The sequence below is a fragment of the Trichinella spiralis genome, assembly GCF_000181795.1.
Source record: "Trichinella spiralis strain ISS 195 chromosome Unknown Scfld1, whole genome shotgun sequence".
In the NCBI taxonomy this organism is placed as follows: Eukaryota; Metazoa; Nematoda; class Enoplea; order Trichinellida; family Trichinellidae; genus Trichinella; species Trichinella spiralis.
Genome location: NW_003526940.1, coordinates 2,731,307 through 2,731,565, shown reverse-complemented (window position 1 = coordinate 2,731,565; position 259 = coordinate 2,731,307).

Sequence of the window (259 nt, the reverse complement as noted above, 5' to 3'; positions counted from 1 at the left end):
AGGCGATTTTAATACAAAGGGAAAATGCACAAGTGACAAATTGTTCACAGTTGCAGCTTTCAAGCTTAACCGAGGAGTGACAAATACTAAGTTGTTAGCATCTGATGAATTTCTTGATTTTACTGGGAGTGTTCTACTTAAATCTTTCTTATTTGCAATCCAAGAATTTTACTTTAATATTTACAATGTTTCTTTTGTTACAAAACATCCATATATGTATTTTATACATGTCGATGAGGTGTGCTTTTTGTATGAAAAA